The 20,890-nt window shown below is 40.6% G+C and overlaps 1 long non-coding RNA gene across 2 annotated transcripts in view; it reads left to right on the forward strand.

Annotated features, from left to right (window-relative positions):
- The window catches only part of LOC120885447 (uncharacterized), a 39,856-nt gene extending 29,619 nt beyond the window's left edge, over positions 1-10,237 (forward strand). Inside the window, exons 2-5 of one of the 2 annotated variants that reach the window (XR_013436613.1) lie at positions 321-466; positions 1,654-1,842; positions 2,414-2,526; positions 7,867-10,237. This is a non-coding gene — a long non-coding RNA (uncharacterized LOC120885447). Of the gene's footprint in view, positions 1-320; positions 1,843-2,413; positions 2,527-7,866 lie in introns of both variants that reach the window. The other variant, XR_013436612.1, reaches the window with a different exon arrangement.
- The last annotated feature ends 10,653 nt before the right edge of the window (positions 10,238-20,890 follow it).

The raw sequence follows: 20,890 nt of genomic DNA on the forward strand, positions 1-20,890 counted from the left end.
CTTCCCCTCAGGAAGCACCCATCCTGGGGCCATTTTTCAAGGGAAAATTGCAGGCAGGAATAGCCACTGACATGAAAATATTTCTCTTAGGGAAACAACGTAAGTAATACAGCATAGTGGCTCTAAGCACCGGCCCTCTCTTCTCGAGTTATTGTAGGATTAAGTTATAGGATTAAATAAAGCACATAATTCAGTGGGCGACATATTAAGTAGGTCTACCATGAAGATTAAATGATCACTTCTCCCCTCTGTGCGCCAGGCACTGTGCTGAGTCCTTTCCTTTTGCCATCATTGGATCCTTGTTCTATTTGATGTTACAGATGCCATAATTTCACCTAAGTCAAGATGCTAAGTGACTTGTCCAAGGTCACATGACTATTAAGAGAAAGAATAAGACTTGTACCTACGAAACCTGACTTTGAAGCATATCTCCAGTCACTACCCAGGCTACCACGTGCATTCCCAGGTAATAATAACGGTTACCACGAAATAGGCAAAACATGCTTTCTTGCTCCATGGAATAGAGCCCAAGGTATGCTGTTGTTGAGTGATGTGCCTCTTCTACCCCAGTGACTTCTGGAGTCCCTGAAAGTAAATAAGTGTCTCCTCACTGGTTTTGCTGACCAATACCCAGGTTCTTCTCTAGAGACTTAGAATGCTACAGCATTCTGGGGTGAGAGGAAGTGGTTGCTTTCAGGCCCCAAGGCAGCCTTCTAAAGTTTACAATTTTAAACAGATGCCCTTTCTGGCCTGGCAGATTCCACCTCATACATGTTGCATGAGCTGCTCTACCTACCACCTAAATGGCACTCTCTCTGACTCCCTGTCCATGCTGAACCCTGGTGCAGCTGGGAATATGTGGATGATGTGGTCTGGGTTCTACAGAGGACTAGTCCATATGTGGAGGACTGGGGGTGGACATCTAGAACCTGGGGTGGGAGGCAGTGCAGAAGGACTGCCTCAAACTCTGGCAATACTCTAAGCCGTAAAACAGGTAAGTTCACCTTCACATGGAGAAAGGGAGCCCTACCTTCTAAGAAAGTTTACAGAGATGTGAATCTACCAGTTTCTATGAAATGTCTGTGTCTCCAATTGACAGAATCTAGAAAATCCTCATGAGGTTGAAATGGTCCAGTTTGGTGACTGCTAAGCCAGGCTTTGGTGACCCTGCCAGCAATTCTGCCTTCCCACTGTTGGAAGCAGGTGAGGCTGGAGCAGACAGCATGTTCAGGAACACCTTAATGATGTCAGGATGCTTTTCATTGCTCATTTATCACTTAACAGCTCAGATTTGTAATGTGCTACCCGCGTTCTCCCTTTAGCACGGACAATGCATTCTTTCAACAGTGTGTGGCTCTGTGGGAAGAGCTGTGCTGAAAGCAAAACACTGGTGTGTGCAGCCTGCCCCTTTGGGGAGGAGGGGCACGTGAGGGGCAGGTGGGGACCAGATGCCTGGCTGGAGTCGAGTGAGGGGATGAGCACATGGAACAGCCACTTCTGGTTCCACTTACTCATTTTCTCTGTGCTGAAAGGTGTCATATAAATGCTAAATAGAACAGAGAGAGATGGGGCCTATCTATTTGCATTTCATCTAATGTGAACAGATGCAGATAGAAAAGCAGCTTAGCCACGGCTGTTCACCTGCCCCTGTAGGTCTAAACGTCTTCAGTTCATTTCAATGCTGTCCCCGTCAGTTCCGCTCCAGTGCTGCAGCAGACATGGTATGGGGTACAAAAGGGGCACATGCCCTCCGTCCTCGGTGGGTCTACAAAACTTGTTGGAGAGACGAGTTTAACCACAGGAACCATCTGAGGACAATACAACCCAGCATCTGGTTAAATGGTGAGTCGGTGGGGTGGGGGGGACAGATGAGGTGCTGAAGGAGGCTGTAGTGGATGTGCAGGAAGGCTTTTGGGAGGAAAAGGAGTTGACTGGCCCTATGGAGGCTAATGGGGGTGGTGAGGAATAGAGGCAGAGATGGCGAGAGAAGATGGCCTGAGACCTTCCCATCTATGGGTTTTCTGCCAACATGCTTCCCTTTGGATGCTTAGGTCTTCTTATTCTTTAGGACCTGGTTTAACTGGCACCCTTCCATGGTGTCCCTTGCTTATTCTAGGCAGAGCTTTCTCCACCACATTACTTGCTGTCTTGTTTGTTCCCACCCCCATTTAACACAATGTGTAATTAGATATTTTCTTGTTGCTGTCTGCGCCATTGTGTGGTAACCATCACACAGGCAAGAGTCCTGTACATCTGTTTCATTCACTATTGTATTCACAGACAAGCACAATGCCTGGAGCCCAAGAGGTGCTCCGTAAAGACTTGCTGAATGAATGAGTGACATTTGAGGAAAGCCTCATTTAGCAAATGCATTTTTGGCCAATTAAACCCAAGCTCTTGCTTTATATTCTAGGGAGAAGATCTGCAGATTCCATAGAGCTGGCATGGAGCTGGATATCTTTCAGGAGGTAGAGTTTGCATTAAAACACATAACCACAACAAAGCAAGAGAAAGAGAGCAATTGATGTAAGCATGCCAGTCAAGTCTGCATGTTAAGAAATGGAATAAAAAGGAATAAAAACTTATGAATAATTGCATGGGGACCCTGCATAAACATGACCCACTATTATGCATAATACAATGCAGGTATTTTAGTCTTGGATCCTGCCCAAGGTGGTTCATTACTGGATGAAGTGGGAGAATCTTGTTCAAACACAGCTTTACCTAAAATGTAATCCCTAGACATGGAATCAGAGGATGATGTTAAGGGAAAGTTCCTTCATGATTTTAAGTGAGGACAAAAAATCATTTTATCCTCTATTCCACTTCTTATTGTTCCACTTTATATTGAATGAGTAGCCTGGATTATCCTCCTTTTAAAGAAAGTTTGTTTTGTTTGGTGAAGACCCAAAGAACCATGATAGCTTTACTAGAGGAAAAAAACACACTTTAAAAGACAAATATCCTTGAATCTATAGTCAAAAGATTTTTTAAAAATTCAGATTTAATTAAAATATTATATAATTTTAGTGATAGAAATTAGAGGAAATCAATCAGAAATAGTTTCACGTTTCCTTGAATGAATAAAACTGACCTCTCTATTATGCAAAATTTTATTTGTGAAAAGATAGGGGAAAGGGAATATGTCAGAAACCATGGAGACAGCCAATTACTCATGTTGACTCTGCAGTTAGCATCTTGATGGCCATATTTTGTAAAACCTCACCAGCAGAATCAGAAAGACAATGTGTTTTAGAAGTTCTCTTCCCCCTTCCTTATCTACAGAAAGTCCAGCTGTAGAAGAATACATTCTAATATGGAAATTAGTCTTCTGATTGGACTATGGTATATTCTTAATGCTGCCATGCAGGAGTTTTCTGCAGGACTTTTGAAATTTTACAGATCAGGTACTCTATGATTTGTAGAATATGAAAAATAGGACTGGAATGTTGAGTTGCAAAGCATTTCATCACCTAGAAGCTGTTTCTTGATATTGACTAAGAATCATGACTCACGTTCTTCACCATGATGGTTGGGTTGGCTGATGATCAAAATTTGGGCTCTGTGAGTCACCTGCCCCTGGCTGGTCCCCACCCTCCCTACTTTCCTGTCCTCTGGACTGAGTCTAGGTTCTCAGACCAATGACAGAGAACTGATATGGTCAACTCAGGATTGCCATGAGTGATCTATTTCCTTTTTATCTTTCCTTCCTTTGAGGTGATGTAAGCAAGATGTTTGCCCAGTCTTAACATTCTCTGCCCGTGATATGTGCAGCTGCTATAGAAGACCTTTCCCAAAGAGCCAGACTCTAGACCATAACATGCACAGACAGTTGAACCCTGATGTAGTTTAGATCTTGAATGTTCCTCAAAGGCCCAAATGTGGAAGGTTTGTTCCCCAGCCTGTGGCACTACTGGGAGGTGGCGGAACCTTTAGGAAGTAGGACTTAGTGGGAGGAATTAGATTATAGAGGGGTGTGCTTTTGAAGGTCAGAACTCCAGGTCTTCCTCTTTTTTGCTTTGCTTCCTGACAGCCATGAGGTGAGTAGCTTTGCTCCATGCACTCCATCAAGATGTTTTGCCTCACCACAGGCCCAGGACCAACAGAGCCAGTGTAAGGGGACAGATAGTTAAAGATGGTAGGGACACAAGGTTAAGAGAATAATTCTACAAAGTGAGCCCACTGTACTGACTCCCCACATAACTTCTTTTGCCTAAAAGTAATCTGCCTGCAGCCCACATGGCCTGAGAGGACAGGGTATGCCACATTCCTCAGCAGACTGAGGCAGGGGGCGAAGGTCTGGCAGTCAGAGATGGAGTTTGAGAAGAAGAGGGCTGGTTATCAAAGAAAAGACAATGGGTTACTAACAGCTAACCTCCAGGAAGGGATTGAACTTCCCAGCACAAGGCACAGGAAATTGCTAGCCATTACCCACTGTGTTCCTGCTCCTTTCGGCCATTAGGCAGAGAAGAAAGAGAAATTATGTGTGTGTGTTTGTGTGTGTTGTGTGGGGGGTGGTTCTGGGGTCTACAAAAGAGCAAGACAAACCCACTCCCTCCACCCCCATGCAGCTTTGGGCTTCCTTCTCTTCAGAGAAATCTACTGCTATCTCTTTTCTTAAGTAAAACAAGCTTTCAACACTTTCCTCGACATTTCTGGGTTTTTAATGAGGGCTTGTTCCTGATCTCCAAGACCTATATTACCAGCATATCATGGACGGAAACCAACATAAACCATGAGCCAAAATAAACCTTTCATCTTTAAAAGTTGTTTCTCTTAGGTATTTTTTTTTCCCAGAGCGATGCAAAACTAACACAAACCCTGTAATGTGCTGTAAACTACAGATCATTATATAATGTGAATTCAAATAGTTTCCAAAATTAATATGATTTTAAAACTGAAGATTTTAAATCTTTATGTACTTCTATTATTAAAAACTGGCATATTTGGTCAACTAATATTAAGAATGATGATCATAAATAGTATGTGGGCATTGGCGATGTCAGAGAATGAGGTGTGGGTGTAGACTCGACATTCATTCTGTCCTGCTCACTACCTTCCAAATTTATTCTTGCTTCTACTACATGGGTATATACTCTGACAGCTAGACCCCCTCAGTAGTGCCCTCAGAATCTCCAGCTTGGAAGTCAAAGGGACCGTGTGCCTTCTATCTTACTTACCTGGAGAACTGTCAGGCACTTACCAAATTTAGGCTTGCTTAGCATAAGGAAAGTAGGCATCAGGTTCAGATATGCATTATTTTTAATGTGGAGGACTTAAAAGGAAAGATAACTTAGAGTAGAAAAATAAATCAATAAAATAGCATACAAGACCAAGAAACAGATCAATACACATATGGTACTTGGTCATGTATGCAAAAAGTGGTACTAAAGTGTCAGTTGGGGAAAAGATCTTTTATTAAATGTATGGCACTAGGAGAATTTTCAAGTAAAAACATTATTAGATTTCATTTTCACACAACATGCAAAAATAAATGAGAAACACAATAATAAAACAATGAAAACAAAATACAGAATTTCTTTACTTTCTCCTATCTCAAGAATGAGAAGGTTTGTTTTAAAGTAGAAAAAAATTGCATCTTATAGAGAAAAACACTTATGGATTTGACTATTTTGAATTAAAAGCTTCTGCATGAGGGAACACTGAAGAGATAAGGACGGGGTGATGGGAGAATTTGCACCAGATACAACAGGCAAAGGATTAATATCCAAACTACATAAAGAAAAAGAAAATACTTACAAGCAAAAAGAAGCCACTTGAAAATGAGTGAAGACAGAAGAGTCCAATTCAGGGCTGGGGTTGTAGCTCAGTGGTGGAGCACTTGCCTCCCATGTGTGAGGCACTGGGTTCGATCCTCAGCACCAAAAAAAAAAAAAAAAAAAAAAAGATAAAAAAAAGACTCCAATTCAAACAAGAGTAAATTTAAATAGCAAATAAGCAAATAAGCATTTCAAAAACTTTAGCTTCTTGGCAATCAGCAAGATGCAAATCAAGATAAGATCACACTATTTTATTCCTAATAACCTGGAAAAATTGAAAAGGTTGATGATATAAAAAGTTCCCTGAATTTTCTACATCTTTATTTTTTCTTTTTCTTTTATTTTTTAGTTTAAATGTATTCATTTATTCTAATTTGTTATACATAACAGCAGAATTCATTTCAATTCATAGTACATATATAGAGCACAATTTTTCATGTCTCTAATTTTTTACAAAGTAGAGTCACAGCATTCATATCTTCACACATGTACTTAGGGTAATGACGTCCATCTCATTACACCATCTTTCCTACCCCCATGCCCCTCCCTTCCCTTTCCTCCTCTTTGCCCTATCTAAAATTCCTCCATTCCTCCTTTACCCGCCCGCCGCATACCCATTATGGATTAGCATCCATATATCAGAAAAAATATTTGGCCTTTGTATTTTGGGGATTGGCTTACTTCACTTAGCATAATATTCTCCAACTCCATCCATTTACCTGTAAATGCTATGATTTATTCTCTTTTAATGCTGAGTAATATTCCATTGTGTGTGTTTTTTTGTGTGTGTATGTTTGTGTGTATGTACATATATATCTATCTCACAGTTCCTTTATCCATTCATCTACTGAAGGGCATCTAGGTTGTTTTCACAATTTAGCTATTGTGAATTGTGCTGCTATAAACATTGATGTATTTCTTTTCAAGAAAAGAAAGTTTGGTCCAGGTATCAGGAGGTTTGAGAGCTAGTTCCAGTTTTGCAACTTGTGGCTTTGAGCCAGTCACTTAAACCATTCTAGACCTCAGCTTTCTCCCTGGAAAAAAACACTCCTTGGTCTATACCCAAAAGACTTAAAATCAGCATACTATAGTAACACAGCCACATCAATGTTTATACAGCTCAATTCACAATAGCAAAACTGTGGAACCGACCTAGATGCCCTTCAAAAGGTGAATGGATAAAGAAACTGTGGTATATATACACAATAGAATATTACTCAGCATTAAAAGAGAATAAAATCATGGCATTTGCAGGTAAATGAATGCAGTTGGAAAATATCATGCTAAACTAAGTAAGCCAATCTCCCTACCCCCCCAAAAAACAAACAAACAAACAAAAAAAAACAAAGGCCGAATATTCTCTCTGCTAAGTGAATGCTGATCCATAATGGGGGGCATGGGAAAAACGGAGGAACTTTGATTGGGAAAAGAAGAGGGTGGAGGGGGAGGGGGTATGAGGGTAGGAAAGATGGTGGAATGAGATGGACATCATTACCCTAGGTACATGTATGACTGCACATATGGTGTGACGCTACATCGTGTACAACCATGGAAATGTAAAGTTGCGCTGCAATTGTGTACAAGGAATCAAAATGCATTCTGCTGTCATATATATCTAATTAGAATAAATGAAAAATAAGAGAAAAACCAAGTTAAGAATAACATATACCTCAAGGGGTGTTTTTGAGAGTTAAATGAGATTTGAGGAACATTCTCTAAATTCTGAAGCTTTATTCCAGTGTCAGAATAGAACCAAGTTGTTGCATTAGTAATCCCTAAGACTTCTCTGGGTCTAATGGCATGTGTCTAGTGGCAGTATTTTGAGGAAGAAGCAGGTAATGTGTATAAAGTTCTTAGCTCAGAGCTGGCACCTAGCTTGTAGCAAAGGATGTGGGATGCCTACTCAGGATTACCTCTCCTCTTCTTCCCCATGAACAGAGCTCTAATTTCATTCTGGTGTTGTACCTGAAAAAAGAGATATATTTTCCAGGCTCTTATAAACAGGAGTTGTTGGCTGGGTTTCCAGGAATCTTTAAGAATGCCATCTCAGCCTTTTGCCTTCCCCTATCTCCCTTTTCTCTCTTAGAAAGCAGAGATGGAGGCAGGCATTCCATCAGCCACACTGGAGCCTGCAGTGACCTTGGAGATGTATCCATGTGCTGAAGATGATGGAGAAGAAAGAGAACATGTGGCTGAGTCCCTGCTAACTATGTATCTGTCATGACCTCCTTGGGCTGCCATGCAAGGAAGGCCTCTTTGGAAAGTGGAAAAATAAACTTATATGTCATTAAGTCACTTACTAAAGCTAGTATTATATGCAGCTGAACTTAATAACTGACACATATTCTGAAGATGCTTGTTTTTCTCCTATGGGTTTGGAACAAGTTAGCTAGTAAAGATGAAAATGGTGATAATGATACTGTCCCTCTGCTGGCTAGTGGGGAGAGGAAGCACTCAATTGCTTTGGCCTTCCTCACTCACCTGTCTTGTTGCTGTGAAGCGGGTCAAGGGCATCCTCCAGAGGAGACAGAGCTCAGGGAAGGCTCTGCCATGGATTGTCCTTGGCTCCAACTATGCCACTGTGCCCTGTTGGTGACTGGGGAGGAGGCTGGTTATACACAAGGACAACAAAAGGAGACAAAACAGTTCTCCTTAGAACTAGACAGAAGAGAGAATGAGATTAAATACAGGTTCATTTTTGGCCAAATCTTGCACTTATTATGTGATCCAAAACTTCCTGTAGCATGATTCTTGAAATTGCAATATGCACTATGTAGGGGGAGGAAAACACTATACCAGTTATAAATACTAATCAATACTAACAAGTGAGCAAGACCTCTGACTCTGGCCATAGGTTAGATTATCATTTTTTAATGAAGCAGAGAAAAGAAAGAGAGATGCAAGATGTTCCCTGGCTTGTAGTAAAGAGGATTCATTAGCTTTTTGGAGCTACTTGTAATATGCAAGGTCCCAAATGAGAAATTCTCTTAATGTGATAGCTCTAGCAATTTCACCCAAAATACTAACATTAGTAAGGAAGTAGGTTAAAAAAGAAAGAAAAAAGAAGGAAAGAGAGACAGAGAAATTGAGAGAAAGGGGAAGATATAAAGACAAAATGAAGGAAAGAAAAGAGAAAGCAAGTAAGCAAGCTAGGTGACACTCTCAGAAACCCTCTGATGGAACTTGTTCTATCTCGTGAGTCAAATGGAGACTCTCTCCTGGTACTGGGTTAGTGTCTGAGGGGCGATTGATTTAACTCAGGAAAGACCCCCAGAGAGGTGGGTTTGTTCTACTTAGAGCAGCATGACTCTCAGCCTGTTTCCTCTGAACTGATGCACGGTCAGGGAATTCTGGGTCATCCATGGATACCACAGACTACACTATGCCCCTTTCAGGAGGTAATTCAAACCTCCTTTCTGGGCAGCATGATGTGGGTTATAATCCTGATTCTGCCACTTAAAAGCAGTGCGCTACTGGATAAGTCACATTATTTCTAGCAGTCTACTTTTTCTTATGTTCAAATACTGGGAATTACAACCCTCCTTGGAAGAGTTGTTGGAAAGAATGAAAGAGCCACTGTGACTGGAATTCTTGATTGAGGGCTTGACAGGAGAAGTAGCTGGATACAGGAGACTCCTTCCCAGTACCTTTCTTCTTCCTCACCATAGTTGGTATTAGTGAAGATGCCCTGGGCCGCTCCTGCTGAGATTATCCTGGGCCTGGCTGGGATCATGGGCAAGAATATAGATGTATGCACACCTAGGGCAGAGCAGTGGAAGAGGACCACCCAATGACAGCAACAGGGGTGCTAATCTTCAAAGCCATTTAAAACAACAATCAAATGAACGGAAGTGGGATCTGCTTCATATTATCATCCTGTGCCCCCAATTCTAAATGATGTTCTGATAAAATACTTTTTCCTATTTTAATTAATGAACTAAATGTTAGACAATAGTTATGGTTACTGTTGAATTTATACACACACACACACACACACACACACACACTCTTCAAATCAGCACATCTTATGATTTGTCTTAAATAAGCATTGTTTTCTATGAAGTTAATCCAGAGACTTCCTGGTTAAATGAGAATAAGCTTTTATTTGGAGAATTAGTTTATAATGGCTTGGAATCATTTGAGTTTGCATTGTCCATTGTACTGCGTATTCCTGCATTTGAACAATGGGTTCCAAATAAAAAAAGATGGCAAAAAACAAAGAAACAACTGGAATTGCCTCATTTCTGTCATCCTATGTGAACAGTTTGAGTGTGTTTAAAATTTGAAACAATTTTCAAGTTGTTAATTATGTTTTTGTTAAGTATGGGACGTAATTACGAGGCATATCTCTGTCAAGTGTAAACTAGTTCATACATGGAGTATTTTTACTAAGTGTGAATAATATCTTTAAAATTAAATGTACCCTCCTTTAAAAATTATGACTTATTTTAAAAATAAAGAAGAAATCTAGTAAATAAAATATTACTATAATTTAAGAATTGCTTGACTTATACTTTTTGAAGACATTTTGGGTTTATTGAAATTTACTTGGAAGTTGCTGGACAATTCTTTGTATGAATCATGTATTGTATTAAAAAAGATCAAAATTCAAGCTGAAAGGTGAATATAAAATGCTTGAAGGAAAATGTTGCACATTTTTTTTATGTACAAATTTGTAATATAAAAAATTCTCTTTCTTTCTGGCTAAGATTATACATACCAAGCATAATAAGGGAAAATTTTCACTGCCTTTTCTGGCCCTTAGTTTAAATTTTGCTTCAAGGTTATTGATGGAAATAATTTTATGGTGTAGAGGAGCGGGTACTAAAAATGGTCTGCTCTGGTGTTAAATATGCAAGATAGCCGCTGATAACGGGTTTCCTGTCTTGAGCACAGAGGCACAGGATGCCCAAGCACAGCCTCCCAGTTGCTTGAAGAGAATGTTTTTTCTCCACTCTGGGCACTGATTTTCCACAATTTCTATGTGCTCCAACCTTAAGGGAAATAGCAGCAGCAGTAGTCAAAACAAATAGCTTCTCCAGGCATCAGGCAGATATTTCCATCATTTTCTCTCCCAAATGGCCCAGACTCAGACTTTCTTCAGTCTACTTCAGACCATCCAACAGGCACGCCTTAAAATCTGCCCATTCTGCAAACTGTGTGGGAGAATGGCCATGTCATGATCCCTTCTCCATGAAGTTCACTGGCTTGTCCCCATTGTCCTATGCAGTACTTTTTTTTTTCCTAATGCCCTTTTGACACTGAATTAAACTTTAATTCTAGCTGAGGAGGAAGCTCTGGGAGGGTTGTGCAGCCCTGCTGTACATACCATCAATGAGCCGGTCTGGGAGTTAATTATGCTGTAACTCTTCTGCTGCCTTGAGCCCATTTGTTCCCCTCCCCTTCGATCCCTTTAAAGCTATTTAGTTATTTCCCACTGAAGTTACTCAAGGCTGGGAACAGTCCCACAGGACACACAACTGCTTACCAAACAATAACTGGAGCTGCTTCTGCTCCTGCTATAAAAGCTCTCTTTTGCTAGAGATGTTCCTTTAGATGACAAAAACCTGGATTTGCATTCAGTCAGCGTTGGAATAGGCCAAGCCAGGTCAGTGGTAAAATGCATAATGCAGTGAGTCACAGGCAGACAGCAGCTAATCTATTTCCCTGGCATGTCATTAACACAGGTGAACACAAATCCACATCAAACCTGGGTTATTTTTTAAAGACTGTATTTACAGCCCATTAGTAGTTAGGGCGAGTGAGAACAAGGCCATTGGTGGTAAGTATGCAATCCATCGCAGTAATTAAATAAGTTTAAGTACAATATCAATCTGAAAAGTGCTAAAACTTCTATTTTGACATCTAACCTAAAAGAAATGAAAAAAGGTAAGGAAATTTCCTACCCACCATCTTCCTCTCTCTTTCCTACAGACTGGCTTTGCTTTTAGTCTCCCACCATCTCTGTTTTTTATCTTGTTTTTGTTTACCTGTGTCCTGTGCCTCTCTGAATCTCCATTTCTCTCTATATCCCTCTTTATCTTTATTTTCTAGAAGCTTTCTTTCTCTTTTTAATAAAATCCTTCTTCCTATATTTAATGTTAAGTAAATTATTCCAGAAATGAAAATAAAACAAAACAAAACCCCTACACCTCATTCCTTTACTATCAACACTTTTTAAAGATGTGTTGCTAACTTCAGACAGAATAACACACTTGTCCATGCAATTTGATTCCAGAGTGGTCCAATATTGCATCCCATTTTCCCTTTGAATTTCTTTGGTTTGGATTCTTTGGTTCATTGGCAAATATTCAAGACATTCAGCTGATTAGATACATCCCTATCTCTGTGCTTCTAAGAATTTGAACTTTCCCATAAAATGCTGGTCTTAGATGTTTACAAAAGAAGAGGCAGAAAGCAAATCTCAAGATCTGAGCATGTAATTTTTACCTGTACACTAGAGCATGTCATAGAATCCAGAGCCTAGAGCCAAAATGCTGAGGCGCCAGGCATAATCAGACTCATTTTGCATGGCCTCCAGCAGCAGCTGCCTGCGGAGGGCCCCACAGCTGTTGAACATAGACAGCAGAACCTCACACTAGTTTAGGGTGGGAAATGAAGAGAAGGACCATGTCCAAGTGCAGCTACAGGGGGCACCGAAGTAGGCAGGATTTAGTTACCCCTGGTGCATCCCTGGACCTCTCAACTTAAGGAAGTTCCTAATTCCTCCTTGTCTAAAAAAATAAGAATGATATATGGTCATAATGCCAGCTAACATTGGAAGCAGAAACAGCTTTAAAATACCCTCTGGGGAAGGAATTACCCTAGGTGGGAGAACACACACGATAGGAACAACATTCTGAAGGCCCAGTTCCAGGTGGACGAGGCAAAGCATGAATTAAAGGTCATCAAAAGCATGCTGGATCCATTTATTTCATAAGCAGATTTTTTTTTTCTTCAGGAGTCATGGTTTATCAGAAGGAAGCCCTTTTCTTTTTCCTTCCACCATAGCAGCAGGCTTTATATGATGAAGAGGGAATGCCTACCTACCTACCTAATACTAACGAGGAAGGGTCTTCATGTTCACTGAAGTGGACTTTTGGATCAGGAAAATGATATCTGCATTTTCAATGGCATTTATCACCCATGAGTTTCTGTTTAGACTAGTTCTGCTCTCATTTTTTCTTTTACCCCTTGAAAATTCATCAAACCCAGTATACACACAGAAAAGTACAGTGTAATAAAACACACACGTAGTCGTGATCCCTTTTAAAGTCTGGAATATTAGCAGGACTCCAAAAACCCTCCTCTTACCTCTTACTCCCACCCCCAGAGAAGACCCCTCTGCCTGGACATTTATGCTGGGTCACAGCTTCCTCTTTTGTGATAGTTTGAATACACACACACACACACATATGTGAATATATATATATATATATATATATATATATATATATATATATACACTACACACAAATAATCTAGTTTGTGTTTTCTTGCTTTGAAACTTCATATAAAAAATTCTATAGTATATGTAATTTTGTCTTTGTCTCTTTCACTCTAATTGTTTATGAGCTTCATTAACGTTAAGTGCATGGCCAGCTTATTTGTTCTTATCACCATTTACATCCAGGGTATGAAAAAATACCATGGATTTTTTTTTTTTTTGTACTGGGGGAATGAACCTGGGGGCTCTTAACCACTGAGCCACATCCCCAGCAGCCGCTCCCCTTGTTTTTGAATATTTTATTTAGAGACAGGTTCTCACTAAGATGCTTAGGGTTTTGCTAAATTGCTGAGGCTGGCTTTGAACTCACAATCCTTCTGCCACAGTCTCCTAAACTGCTGGGATTACAGGAATGTGCCACCGCACCTGGCTTATACCATGATTAGTTTATTGACTCCCACTGAGGATTTATTTACTCTCTGGTCTGAAAATTTGGATACATTTCCTAGTGCATATGTTTCTCTAGATTTTTATCTGGGAAGAAAATTGCTGCACAAGAGGGACCTGTATCTTCAGCATGGACACTGTTCTGTGTTTTCTTAGTGTTTGTCTATTCAGCATGTAATCATTGCAGGGTCAATTATGTTAACTATATTTTCTTAATTTTTTTTTTTGTGTTTTTGATGCTCTGGCATTTTAAGGCCCTACAGGCCTGGGGTGATACTGCCCCTCCTAGGGGTACTTTTTCTTAGAGATTGCAAAGAACTCAGTTGGAAGACGCTTTTCATGTGCAAACCAATCCATATTCTATACCCTCAACCAGCTCCTTATCAAACTCTCACACAACAAGCCAATATTTCCTCTGCCCTAAATCAACCCTGAGCTAGGTTCCAGGTAACTTGAGACCACCCTTAAGCCCCACATCCAGACAGAACTATCCAAGCTGGCAGATGACAAGCTGTTCACCCTGCCTGCCTTTCCCGAGGAGCCTGGACCAGGCTGTGTCTTCAGCTTTCCCCTCGCTGCTGTCTGCTTCCTTCTCACCACACAGATGCTTCCACCGTGGCCTTGCACAGTGTGCAGTGTCCCATGCTCTTGGGAAATGAAATAATAAATTTTCTTTTAATGCTGCTAGCTTCTCCATGAGGTTGCTCAGTTATGTCTCTAAGTTGCATCTTGGGTATATTTTTAGAACAAGTAGGTCATACCAAATTTCTTGTCAAAATCAGTTGTTGAGGTGGGGTTGTGGCTCAGTGGTAAAGCACTTGTAATAGAGTGTGTGAGGCACTGGGTTTGATCCTCAGCACCGCATATAAATAAATTCAGGTCCATCAACAACTAATAAAATATTAAAAAAAAATAAGGTGGCAATGTATATGCCCAACAGCAGTGTATCCGTACCTTTCCAGAGGTGCTCTTTTGAGTGAACAGAATATTTCAGACTTTGAATAAATCTGGGTTTCCTGTTTAAGAGATCTGTGTTGAATGCATAGTGGGATCATTGTGGCATAGGCAGGGCCATTAGCCTTAGCCTTTGCAGTGGGCCAGGCGGGCAGGCACCAGATGGCTTTTAAGAAGGGATCTCAGGATTCATAGTAAGTGATGATATTGATTCTTTTTCATTCTGATACACTGCTTTACTTTAAAGCACTGAGATGTCTTCTGAAACAACACATGCTCCAGATTCTGCCCAATATCTAACTTCTCTTTCTTTCTTATCCACAGAATTCTGATTTTGTTTGGGAAGCAGTGTGCCCAGAACTAGTGATAGATCAGGCTTGGCCCAAGTCAATTAGAATAATTTGTTCCAGCTTTCCTAGACTCCCTCACCTCCAGAGGCTCGGCGTACTGCCAATCACGTGGTTTAGTTTTGGCCTGTGACTTGTGAGCAGAAGTATGGGGAGGAGGCAGATGTGGCTGGAACTCCCCTACCCACTATCCATCCAACTTGAATGCTAGAATTAACCCCAGAGCTTTAGAAACCATCTTGAGGTGATAATTTCATACAACAGGTGAACTCCTGTTGTCACATTGGCATCTCAACTTTCTTGCAAAATTCTCATGTGAGAAAATAAACCCTTGTTTGTTTAAACTGGTGAGTTATTTCTGTTGCTATTGTGTAGCCAAATGCACTTTTTAAATGAGACACTAAAGGAAGCCCAAAGTGTCTTGGAATAGAGATTTGTCATTTAAGGGGAATGGAGTTAGCAACATTGCCTTTGAATGACACAATCATGAGCCCATGAGGGAATGCATTCGACTTATTCTGTATCCACTTCTTTATTTTTGTAAATATTAATCTATATTTTTATCTATCACATATCTGAGGCTTTTCTATATGAGACAATAAATTAGGTGCTGGGATAAAGAAGAAAATGTTCCTGTGCTCAAGGGGCTAATAGTTTATTTGAAAGGCAAAGTTAGTAGAAGTCATTTGTGTAGTCATAGTAGTGATAGTGGTGGAATCAGTGTGATAAATGAACAACAGAGAAATGTTTGAAGTACCTCCACAGCACAAAAGGAGGGTTCTGCTTTGCCTGGCATTGGCAAGGCTTAGGGAGGGGTGAAAGATAACTCAGGCAGGGAGTAATGGCTGTTGGTAATATTTAATCTTGAAGTCTTGACATATCAAGAGGATTTGTTATTTACCTCTAAGAGAAAGAACATTCCAGGCAGAGAAAGTGGGTGTGTGAAGGCAGAATGATACAAAACCCCAGGATACATTGTGGGGAGTCACTGTCTGGTATTAGACTATGGCACTGGAATGACTTTAATTGGAGTTTCCAATCAGAATGGGGCAGCAAGGGTAAAGTGCACATTTAGGATAGAGGGTGGTGGATGCATTTTGAGTTATAACCTTCATAGCACTGGCCGTGGAATCTAATTGTCATGGGACTGTATTATGGGATCCATTGTCATGGGACGTAGATCAATCTTGGGCAGTTTTGTTTACTAGGGATTTTCTAAAGTTTGAATGGAAAAATGTCTCTTTTGTAGTCAGGACCGATTGGTAAGTAGAGGCCCAGAATACTATGTCTGGAGGAATCTCAGGCCGTCTGGTATCATCAAGGAAGCTTTGATAGAGGAGGGCCCTTTGCTATATAGGTTTGTACCTTTCGTCTAAATGCCTCTCTCTGCAGTCATTCAGACATGGCGGAGGAGCCCCCAGAACCTAGCTCATGCTGTTCCACATGTTGTTTACTCTATTGCATGTGCATTGCTGATCTAATCACCAGAGTCACCACTATAAACTGAATCAGCCATCTGTGTGCCTGGGAGGAACAGCTACTGGGGCAGACAAAATTTAAACTCTTCTTGGTTTTCAAATGACAAGAAGATGAGGTAGTGAATGTCAAGGTCTTATTTAAAGAATGATAAAATAACCAATTTCATGTGCTATCGTCATTAGAGCAAACACATTTGTTATAGATAAAAACAAAACACAATTTATATTTTGAGTCTTCCCCTCCCTCTCTCAATTCAAAATGATCTCAGCATTCTGTCCTACAAGCTGAAACGTACAATGTGTTTATTGCAGGCTGGTTTGATACCCAACTCTGAAAGTATCAACTTCCTGGTATGGAAAGAAAATGCTCTGTGTATTACAGCAAGGTTTTGCCTCAGCTGATGGGTTCTAGGACACATATTTATCAATAGATCTATGTGCTAAATTAATATCAATGGATTGTTAGTGCACCTAGGGAAGACAAAGGTAAGTTTCCTTGTTAATCAGGTATTCTCAGGTCATGTGGTCTGTTGAGAGCCACAGCCAAAGGGGCCCCAGCAAACTTCCAGCTGCCGGCTGATGATCCAGCTGCCAGCAAACTTCCAGTTGCCGGCTGATGATTGGCTCACAGTGGCCCCAGCAACATCTAGCTGATTGGCTCCTCTGCGGTGATGTTCATTGGGCTGTTTCCCTGCCCTTCAGACTGCCAGCTGATGATTGGCTCACAGCGGCCCCAGCAACATCTAGCTGATTGGCTCCTCCACGGAGCTGCTCATTGGGTGACTTCTTTGGCTCTGCCCACGCAACCCAGCCAATCGGCCTCAAGAGCAGGAGGATTGTGGGAGGTTGAGAGGCTGGTGGGTGGGGGAGAGGCTTGTGGAAGCCGGTGGTGGCAGTTGGGCTCTGAGGGTTTTTTCCCTGAGGAGCTGTTTTGTTTGGCGTTTGTAGTTCTAAAAATAAAGTTAGTTTCTTTTTGACAAGTGGCTCCTGATTTGTGCCAAGCCAGACTTCGGAAGACAAAGGTAAGTTTCCTTGTTAATCAGGTATTCTCAGGTCATGTGGTCAGACCACAATCAAGTGCATGATGCATATTAAATCTGAAAGACCTTCAACTTAGGAAATAGAGATAAGAAACTAGATACTTTCCAATGCCATACAAGCATATCTAAGAGCTGGTCCTGGATGTTCTTATTGGGAAAGAAAGACTATAGAGTATTTTAGCATTGCAGCAGAGGTCAGACATCCCAGCAGAAACCATTCCTGAAACTGGAGGGCTTGTTTGTCATTCCCAAACTTCAGTTTCCTCATCTGTAAAGTTAGAAAGAAACCTCATAGGGTGGTTAAGTGGATCTAATTAATTGAAATTATGTCTTAAAATTATATACTACTAAAACTACTAGGTATTATTATTGCTATTATTACTTCTTGAAAGTGTTGCAAGGTTCAAAACAAAAGATATCTGAAACTGCTTGGAAAAATTCTTGGAAAAACCTATTTGGAAAAGTCCAACTGTAAGAGGGCAGTTGAATTACAGTTAAGCTCCTCATAATGATGATGCTTTGGTTAACAATGGAACACTATTCAATGATAATGTCATGGTTACAATTAACCTGAAATATTCCTACTGTCTAACGATATCATACCTGTCATAATGTGGGAGTGAAATGCATCATTCACGTGTTTGTGATGTGGGTGCCAGTTGCATAAAAATTTAGCACACACAATTAGGTATACTTGGTGTGGAGTAGGCTTCATCATCTTGAGCAAGCACACTCTACATGTTCACACAGTGGCACAATTCACAGATGCTATTATAGTCACATGTCACTTAAAGACAATTCTCCTTGTCTTTAAGTGACATGTGACTATAATAGCATCTGAGTGGCTCAACACAATGTGAATAGTGTTATCAGAGAAGAGTACAAAGGAAGAGTGGAAGTAAAAAGTTTAGAGCATTTTAAAAATAGGCAGGTGGTCAATTACAAAAAAAAAAAAAAAAAAGAAAAAGAAAAAAGAAAAAAAAGGGTGTGTGTGGGGGAATCCTGCAATTTTCCAGAACAGAAACATCCATGTTAGTGGAATTGTGAACAGGTTAGACATCATTGTTCATCTGATGAGTTCACGTGGCTGGCCTTTTATTAAAAAAATATTTTTTAGTTGGACACATATCTTTATTTATTTATTTTTATGTGGTGCTTCGGATTGAACCCAGGGCCTCAAACTTGCCAGGCGAGAGCTCTACCGCTGAGCCACAACCCCAGCCCTAGCTGGCCTTTTATATTTAATAGGCCTTTTGATGATAAGAATGAGAGACTGACTCAAGTTACAGTGAAGACATGGGGATGCATGGATGTCTGCATGTAGGCAGAAATGTGCACCACACCTCATGGGAAATTACAAAGAGCCAAGTCTCATGGAGAATGGAATGTACAGCAGGAACTGGGGGGTTATGTAGGATCAAAACTCTTCTGGGAACTAGATTATCTGGCTGCCCTAGAGCAGCAGGTGTTTTCGAACTTTTTACTGTTCATGCCATTACACAACCAAATATCTCCTGTGTTCTCAGTCCTGCTTTCTAGTTCTCCATATTCACCCAGAGCTTCCGCCTAGCCATGGTAGGCCTTCTTTTGCTTGTGGCTTCTGCTGCTCCCAGTATCCGCTTCCTTCCCACCATTCAACTCTCCAGAAGGGAGAATCTGAGTGGGTCCATTTATCTCCATTTGTCTTTGCTGGATGGGGCTTTTATGTAAGACCAACTCAGAGACCGGTTGCCCTTAGATCAGACTTCTTTACCTGGCCCTGTGGTCAGAGAAGTAGAGCAGCATGATCTGAAAATAGTCGTTTATACTCGAGAGCCCCTTATGCGGTGGGGGTCTGCTGGTGGGCAGGTACTCCTTGGCTTCCTTGTTCATCACATATATGATGCTTGGTTCCAAGGTATTTTCTGGAAAAAAACAAACACATGAAATACATGCTCACTCTAACTATCATGATAATAGTGATAGCAAAGAAGACAAGAGGAGAAGAGAAAGAAAAAAAAAAAAGAAACATACAGGGATTTTCAAATTCAAGAATTTTTGAAATGACTTAAAAATCATTTTGCATCACTATGAAAGAAAATGGGTACTATAAAGTGTTAGAAATATTATTATTATTTAAAAAATTTGTCCTATATACATATATGTATATATATATATATATATATATATATATATATATATATATATATATAATTGCAGATACACAATACCTTTATTTTATTTATTATTTTTATGTGGTGCTAAGGATGGAACCCAGTGACTCACACATGCTGGGCAAGCACTCTACCACTGAGCTACCACCCAGCCCTGTGTTAGAAATATTATGCTTGGCCAGAACCAAGTCTTGTTTTGGATTTTGGTTATTTTACCTAAAGTAGGTTAAAAGTAGCTTCTTGACATGAGTAGAAACCTTGGAATTTTGGAACAGAAAGAAACCTTGAAGTGGTGCCCTCTTCATTGTGCATGGGCTAACCCCCTTCATCCTAGAGAAGTGGGCGGGAGGCTGTCTGGGGCAGAGGCCTGGAGCCAGCCTACACAGCCTCCATTCCGGATTGCTGAGCAGAGGAGTGGCTTCAGAGAGGTGGTTCTTTGCCAGAGAACTGCTAACTCTGGTCTTCACTTCCACCTGGGTACTTGTGGAGTTAGAAACCTTCTTCAATGAATTGTTACCTTTCCATTCATGGCAGCTCACCTGGAACTTCTATCCATCTTTCCCCTATAATAAGGAAATTGCTTCTTCTATAAAGGGGCAGTATATGTTCTAAGATTCATCTTTAGCCCTTTATGTTCACATGCCATCTTTCATGTCCCATCCTCACCTCTCATTTACTCAGGAGTTGATACCACGCAGCTAGACTAAGAAATAACTGTGGTTTCCATGTGCATGGGAAGGCTGTGGCTACTAACAAAGCAAAATAAAACAAAACCACAGCTAAATGCTCAGTTTTCCAACTATATCACACAACAGTGGCTATTCTGGGTGAAACTTTTTATTAGTTTTGAGTTCTACCCACCAACCAACCAAAAAAATATTGCTACTGTATAAGGTGGTAGCCAAGGTTCTCATGATTCCAAATTATAAACAAAATAACCAAAATATATATTAGATATCTGCTATGTTTTAACTGTGTGTCCCTGGTGAGTTTATTAGTTTTACTCTTCACATTTCTGTCCCATGAAAAATCTGTTCTTCATAAGAAACACAAAGAGTAGATGCTAAATAACTTTGGTTTGTGTGAACCCCCCAAGAGCTCAGGTCTGGGAAGCTTGGTTGCCCCCAGGGTTTCGATGTGAAGGGGTAGTAGGAACTTTAAGAGGTGGCAGGACCTTTAGAGGGAGGTCACTGGATGTGCTGCCCTTAGGAGGTATTAAGGTAGTTCTTGGGGTCCCCAGCTGC

Source organism: Ictidomys tridecemlineatus, chromosome 1 (genome assembly GCF_052094955.1).
Source record: "Ictidomys tridecemlineatus isolate mIctTri1 chromosome 1, mIctTri1.hap1, whole genome shotgun sequence".
Classification (NCBI taxonomy): Eukaryota; Metazoa; Chordata; class Mammalia; order Rodentia; family Sciuridae; genus Ictidomys; species Ictidomys tridecemlineatus.